The 7275-nt window shown below is 32.3% G+C and overlaps 1 long non-coding RNA gene across 1 annotated transcript; it reads right to left on the bottom strand.

Moving 5' to 3' along the window:
- Positions 1-1111: 1111 nt before the first annotated feature.
- LOC131927545 (uncharacterized) lies at positions 1112-6368 on the bottom strand. Its single transcript, XR_009383655.1, has 3 exons — positions 6280-6368; positions 2384-2476; positions 1112-1221 (listed from the first exon to the last, which is right to left on the bottom strand). It is a non-coding gene; the product is annotated as an uncharacterized LOC131927545 (long non-coding RNA).
- Between the last annotated feature and the right edge of the window lie 907 nt (positions 6369-7275).

Genomic DNA, 7275 nt, shown 5'->3' with positions numbered 1-7275 from the left:
AAGTAAAAAACAATAAACAACTGACCAATACATTTGGTGGGGTCTGTCGTACTAATATTATAGCCATCTCTACAGGAGCAGCTAAAGCCTCCAGGTTTATTGTTGCAGATTTGTTCACATACAGGGTCAGAAGTGCTGGCACATTCGTTGATGTCTAATAGAAATTTGTCACAAGAATATATATATATATATATACAATACATTAATACATTAAACATTGTTCGTTGTTATAATAAGCATAAAAAGTCTATGTCACCATACTAAATTTTTGTTTACTAAGTTTTTAAGCATGCCGCGTTTATAAGTTGTAACATGTGGGGTGTATACATTCTGAAATGTTTATATAGGCTATACAAATATTTGTTATATATGTTTTATACAACAATTTTATACTTTATAATATGTAAGATGAATAAGTTTTGCTATTCATTAATTAAAGAACAGAACTCGAGAGATAGTTTCGATGATATAGCCTACATATTTGTTTTGATTACTATGTGGACTTTCCTATACAATGGCTGGGGTTAGCTTTACATATGGTGTATCCAGGATATAGCCTACATATTTGTTTTGATTACTATGTGGACTTACCTAAACATTTGCTAGGGTTAGCTTTACAGATGGTAGGCCTATATCCAGGATATAGCCTACATTTGTTTGATTACTATGTGGACTTACCTAAACATTTGCTAGGGTTAGCTTTACAGATGATATATCCAGGATATAGCCTACATATTTGTTTGATTACTATGTGGACTGACCTATACATTGGCTGGGGTTTATTTTACAGATAGTGTATCCAGGTTCACAGGAACATGAGTAGCTGCCGGGAGTGTTGGTACATATCTGCTCACAAGGAGATTTGTAGCGGCTGTTGCATTCGTTAATATCTAAATAATACATATTTTTTAATTAAATAGTATTTACTTTAATAATATATTGTGTATTGGTATTGCATGCATTTTATTTTTAAGTAGTTGTAAAAAAAAGAAGATATTGAGACAATTTTAAAAATTTTTTGTTACATTAATTGAAAAAAAAGTAAATCCAAGCCCACATCCACATCAAAATCCTCATCAACATCTACTTTTATATGTTATATTTTTCCAAGACATTTTGAAGGATCTCTTTTGCTGATGACGTAGCCAGGTCTACAGGAACATGTGCAGCCTCTACGTGAGTTATGGGCAAAATGCTCACACCGTGATCTCCAGCAGAAAACTAGCACAGAAAAATATTCAGTATAATTAAAAATAAGACTAGTTTTTATTTATTTTTTTTTAAATTTTGAGCATCATCCATAAAGTTAAATTATTAACATATAGTTAATTTACTTAAAGTTATTTATATTTAACATTAGGAAGACAATATTGTTAAATAACGCAAGCATTATAATAAAAAAAATTAAATTTTAGCTATGTCAATATATTTTATGCATATTTTATACTTTCTTAAATTGCATTTCCTTTTTTTAAACTATATTTTGTTGCGTTTAATTATGTTATTGTTACTAGTTGTGGAAACGTAGAATGAAAATTTGCGACTGGTGTTCTATTATATTGTTTTTATTAAGGTCAAACGATTAAGAATAATTGAATGTTGTTTATATTGTATTTCATATATATTTCAATGCCGCTGATATGCATATTAAGCAGCAAGTCGCGACAATGTAGATTTCTTTACAGATAAACATCACTATATAATGATCAATTTGATCTTTATGGATAACACAAAATTTGTTCTATAAACAAATCAAATTTAACTCTCCTGTTGTTAATAGATGGGATATTTACCCTTATTCATATGTTACTTGAAGTTAATTGTGGTTTTCTGCGTTACCATTTAATGAACTATAATTACGAATCAATTCTAACAAACCAAGTTAAAATTATATGAAAACGCTGAGTCCACGTAGCAACGATGGACATCCCACTCACATTATAAAAGGTCAGAACTGAAACAGGAGAGCTATACTTTAATTTCCTAATGAACTGTTTGGTTCGAAAGGAAACGTTTACTTTATTTAACTTTACTTAACTCGTTTAAAAGTTGTTTTTTTTATTAAACTTGTATTTTCAATTATTTTACTCTATTTTAATGACACATTTGTAAGTTGGTTTGCAACACTGGAAGTTCAAACGACATTGTCCTATTTAAGAAAGTAGGGATATGTTTAATAACATTAATCTATTTTTTAAATTAACTACATTATTTTCTAATAGATTGTTATTAGACATAAAAAGTTGTACATTAATTACATACTAGTACGATAGTTATGCTAATAAAAACAAATAAAGCCTTAATTAATGTTTTTGAATTAATTAAACTTCATATTTTCATTTTCTTCTTGTTTCTTTTTTCGCAAACAAAGTGTTTTATTTACCATGCTCAAACACACGCATGCAAGAAGTGCACTGGCAAGGATAAATGTTGTACTTTGTGACGTCATGTCGGTGGAAATCGACGTTAAAAGAGACTGTAAGAAAAGAAAAACAATACATTATTTTAATGTGATGGACGAAACTAAACTATTCACATGTCGCTCTAATAACAATATAATATTTTTCACATAAACTGATATCCGAATCAAAGAAACGACAAGAACAATGCATTAATTTTTTTTGCGCTTACAATTATTTATAATTCAAATAAGGATTGAGCACAATAAAGCGTGGCTGTTTTCGCCACTGAAGATTTTTTTCATATTTGTATATAATAATAAGGATGAGAAGGCTGCATAGATATAAAAGTTTCTCTTTCAAAACCGATCGTTTATTTGAGAAAAGAAATAGAGGAAAAAATAATTAGAAATAAGCTAATATATATAGTATGAAATGAACATTTTTGATAAATTGAAAATAGCGTAATATAGTGCTTCGTTAACAGGAAATCGCTTAAAATTTGATTTAAACTAGTAAATAAAATCGTACGCCTATGTATAAAATTTCGTCTTTGTATGTGAAATGGCACTCAAGTTATCGTTATTTTAGAACACAGAACTAAAGTAAAGTAGACCTACTACTTCCGGATATCGGAGGTCACTCAAAAATTGAAAGTAGTCTAAGTATAAGGTGTTTACTAATATTCGAAATTACGCCTACCTATCGAACATAGTACTCAAATTATCTTGTTTCCAAGGAAATAGAGTAAAGTACCACTTCCGTTTACCGGAAAAATTTCATCCTGTGCGTACAACGACAACTTAGTGCTTTTATATGAAAGTTCGTCCTCCTAGCTTAAACGGTTCTCAAGATATCAGATTTTGAGTAATCAGAAGTAGAGTAAAAACCACTAAGGTTAGCAGAAATTGCTCAAAAGTTAAAAAAAAACACTAAAAATTTGATTTAATACTTCTATTTTAAACGCTACAAGTTTTATATAACACATCTATTTTACATTTCGTCAACATAACTGAAACGGTAATAAAGTTATCGTGGTCACTTAAAGTCACAAACACACAAACAGACAGTTAAACTGACAGGCATATATATAAAATTGTAAATCTAAGTTTTTTCCTAAGGATAGTGGTGTAAAAAAAACGAGATTTATCAATATTCTGAAGTCCATATTTTAAAATGATTCGTATACTCCATACACGAGAAAGTAAACATGAGAAATAATTACAAAACTAAAAATAGTACGATCATAAAAAAAAATTACCCAAAAAAGTTCAATAAATATAAGTGCGCATCGAATACTCTCTTAAAAATAGAGTTTTTTAATTTGTGCCTCTTATTAACGCTGCTATTTAATGTTGTTATAGGTATACTGCTAACAGATGTTTTCGAAATGATACAATAGTAGCGAATCATAGCTTATTCCGTGTAGTGTCAAATAAAGTTGAAAAGAAGCTTTGATAAATTTAATTCCCGAAGTTGCGTGTTAAAGACTAAAACTTTAAAAAAATATATATATTTAGAAATATCTAACAATTAATTTTGAGAATTGAATTATATTAGATAACAATTCACTTAACCAGAAACTCTAATAAATCCAGAAAAACGTTTAAAAAACCATCCGCGCGTAAATCCGGATTAGAATAGAAGAATCTGGTTATTGCTTTTGTAGCATTAGAACTCCGACAGAAAACTGCTTTCCAAGTTTGTTCTTCATGAAATAAATTATGATAGCTTCCGTTTTGCGCAATGGCATTGATAGAGGAATGGAATAATAATAATTTTAAAAAAAACATGCCATAATTCAAAAGCTCAAAAGAGTAGTTTGAATGAAGTGTTCATTTCCTCCCCGAGTCAATGCATTCCATAATTATTATTTTGAAGTGAGGTGGGTAGGTATTGTGCACTTTTCTTTACGCAACAGGGCCTATTTCTAGCGTTCTACATAGCCAGTCAAGCGAACCAATGTTATACAAAGGTTACACATGTAGCAAGGGTGTTCTAAGCAGAGAAACTATTATTGCAGATATGTAGCTATGGCTAGCAATCAGCAGCTTGATACATGTCTAACTAGAGGCGTACTAGCACCAAAATTACTTGAAATAACATGCTAATGCATCTTTACTGATGCATCTCTACTATAAATTTCTTACTATTTTCCGTCTACTTTTATTAGCTTTAGGCTTTTTTTTCATCTCTTTTCTTTTTTTTTCTCCATTTCATGTACTATTTCTCACAACTCATAATCTTAATTTAACTCTCATATTCTTCATATTTCCCTTTTCAACTTTCTCTTTATTTTACTCTTATATCCCTTACTGACTTCCTCTCTGCATTTCCCTCTCCTGTTTCTTTCAATTACTTTCTCTTTAACTCTAGCTTTCTGTAAACGTTTGTCTCTATTTATGTGTCTTCGGTTACCTCTCCCTCTTCCATCTTTTTCGTTTTTCTACTTCATCTATTCGTGTGTTACCACAGGGTTCCTTTACCATTTATCTCTGTTTTTCTATTTCTCTAATCTATAATGTCTTTCGTATTGCTTTCACTTTCTCTTCCCCCCCAGTTGTGAATCTCTTTCTGTTTCAATTTTTCTCTCTTTATGTCTCTTCTGTTTCTCTCCCTTTTCCATTCTTTGTTTCTCTCCCTTTCATTGTCGCCTCTTCGTCCTCTTTTCGCTCTTCTTTTCTCTCATGTTTTGTTTAGTTGTTCTCTCAATTTTCTCTTCATGTCTCTGTTCCATTTTTTATTTCTTTTCTCTACTACTTTTTTATTGTATATCTGCCTTATTCTCATTTCTGCTTGTTTTTTTTCCTTTATCTTTATTTTTCTTATTATGTATACTGGATGCATCATGCATGCCTGTATATATTGAATTGTTCTTTCTTTTTTTTTTACTTTTCAGCGTCCTCTCTGACAATCTCTCTGCGTGTCTGACCTTTTCTTTTTTCTTTCACCGCCCCTCTACCCAGAAGCGTAGCTACCAATTCCAGCGCAAGGGGGAAACTATCAATTGTGTGCCCCCCTGTCATTTATATTATATTTTTTCATGTTAGTGAAAAAGCGCATCCCCCCACAGTTGAAAAGGTTGGTGGCGCCTTTTACCAGTCACTAGTTTTTGCTTTGGTGCCTAATTTGTTTATAATTCAATATTTCATATCAAAATGAGCTATTACATTTTTTCACCCCTTTTGGCGCACCCCTTAGAATCGGCGCCCAGGAGCTGCCGCCCCACCCGGCTTCCCCTAGCTACGCCACTGCCTCTCCAGCCACTCATTTAATAAAAGGGTATATTAGTTTTCTAATATCAATCGGAAATATATACCTAAGCATAATATTATGTAAAAACAACAACCTGCAAACAACAACTGGACACGTAAGTTATAAGATACATAAAACATCATACTCGATATTAGAGAAAAAGCACTTTTATTTTAATGTCGACTGCATTGCAACATAATTTGTAGAAAGTTTGCCAGTGGTTTATCCCCTATTTATATGTCATCGAAATAAAATTTGTCACCACGGTCAAATATTTACAACCAATTTAGCTAACTAAACAAAGCACGAAAGCTGCATACGTTTCAAAGCAGTCGAAGAGGAAACTATATTGTCGTCGCTACTGTCAAAGTTTGTTTAACAGAAATGTATTACTTTTTATCACTACAATTACATATTTGGATCACATAATTGAAATCCACTGTCGTGTAAGTCGAATTTTGCTCCAAGGGAAATACATACAAACTTTGTTATACAAAATGTGAAAGCTATCATTATTTGTATCTTACAATATTTTAAGTATGATTATCTGTTTTACCAACATTATTTAAACAAAACTACGAAACAAAATTAAATAAATCAAGCAAGAAACTATGTTTTAACATACCTGTTATTATGAGGAAATTATAAAAATCAGCTCCTACTTTTAAAATTCCCGACAGAGCCTAGCAAAACCCATGCACAACTCTAGATCCGACTCTACCCACATAAAGACATACCTAACGCTGTCCTGATATGAATCTACGACATAATGACGAATTCATACGTCTCTAAAATCCGTGCAACGATTATATTTACTAGACCTTAAATAAAAAAAAATAGTTTGTCGCAAACTCAATTGACTAGGTACCCCGGACAGTGCTATAGAAATGTCTGACAGCTGTTACTTGATACTCTAAGATATTCAGTTATGTTTTAATATGGTGTTCGTATATAATTTTAAAACCGTGTCATTTTTTATCTGACGATGTTGATATAGAAAACACTAAAGCTAAGATTTTAAAAAATACGTTTGTTTTAAAGGTAGGTAGTAGAAGATGAACCAGAATCGCAGTAACTAGGATAGCACAATTCTAATTTTAAGGCTTTGAGACGTCTTAATTGTGTTTTTCTATGGAGGAGGGGGACTTGCATTTTTTTTTCAGGGAGGGGGGGGGGGGGCTAAATTTCTAAATTTCAGGGGCAGGCGGACACCGGTAACAGCATATATTTTATATATATATTGTATTTAGTCCGAGGAGGGGAATATGGGTTGTTGACGTCTTTCTGGAGGGAGTAGGGGTGGCGGTGCCCACGTCGAGGAGATGCATGAAAGAAAGACTGGTTATTTGTTAAATTATATATACATAATAGCGAGGTCGGGTGACACCCGGTGCGGCACTTAATGAAGTCACGCCCCAGAGGCGTAGCGACCCTTCCCGGGGACAAACTTTCAATTTTCGATTTGCACCCCCCCCCCCCTTCAAACGTTTGATTCACACCCACCCTCAAACTTTCGAATCACACTCCCCCCCCCCCCTTTCCACTCTTGTCGGGATTTGTCAAATATGCTCTTAAAAGACTTTTTAACACTCGAACGGTTCACTTAATTAAGTGGAATTAT

This window comes from Physella acuta, unplaced genomic scaffold, assembly GCF_028476545.2.
Source record: "Physella acuta isolate Inbredline_101_S28 unplaced genomic scaffold, ASM2847654v3 ptg001415l, whole genome shotgun sequence".
Taxonomy (NCBI): Eukaryota; Metazoa; Mollusca; class Gastropoda; family Physidae; genus Physella; species Physella acuta.
The sequence above is the reverse complement of the archived record's forward strand: the minus strand, read 5'-3'. Positions and strand labels throughout refer to the sequence as shown.